We start from the raw sequence: 819 nt of genomic DNA, 5'->3' as shown, positions 1-819 counted from the left end.
AATATCAAGGACACAGATGACAGGACATAAGAGAAGCAAAGGGAAGCCTCAGGAGGACTGCTATGCAGCACACTTAGCCAGTACCAAGTCACACTGGAAGAAAAGGAGGAGGGACCTCCCAAAAATGTATGTATAGAGGGAAAAGAAAACAGTGCTAAGGGAACAGAATACCCTTATGGAACAGTGCTAAGGGAACAGAATACCCTTGATTATGGTCAGACAAGTAAATAATAGAGAGGTTTTGCAATCCTGAGGAAAATGTATTAATTTCAGGAAGAATATAAGTTGCACAGGAAAGAAAAATATAATCCTCACACACTACTAGTTAGGACTTTACCTTAGCTAACCAGTGAATATAAACTTAACAATAACAAAAAAAGATTACTATACTAGAAGGATGAAAAGGAAGAGGTAAAAGTAACTCATGGGTGAGTTAAAAGTACAAAATCCTCCTCTTCTATAACAGCAAGTTAACAGATAAATAAAGCCAATAAATATGTAACAGTACATCCATCTTTAAAAAGATGGAGGTAAATACTAGAAGAAACTGCTGAAAGAGCTGAAGAGAGAAGACTCCTAATTACTCAAAAAATTTTCAAACTATTTTCGGATAACTCACTTGGTCAATCTTTTTTCAGTGTCCAAAGAAATTCAGCCTCAGATTATTATCTAATTGCATTTAGAATAAAAGTCTTTTAGAAGAGTTGGGGAAACTGTAGGCAAAAAACCAAGAACATATAATCACAACTGCAAAGGTCAAATATTTACAACACAAAACCCCTAAAAGTAGTTTAAACTATAAGCTTTAACAACATTCAA

Source organism: Canis aureus, chromosome 28, assembly GCF_053574225.1.
Source record: "Canis aureus isolate CA01 chromosome 28, VMU_Caureus_v.1.0, whole genome shotgun sequence".
NCBI classification, from domain to species: Eukaryota; Metazoa; Chordata; class Mammalia; order Carnivora; family Canidae; genus Canis; species Canis aureus.
The sequence above is the reverse complement of the archived record's forward strand: the minus strand, read 5'-3'. Positions refer to the sequence as shown.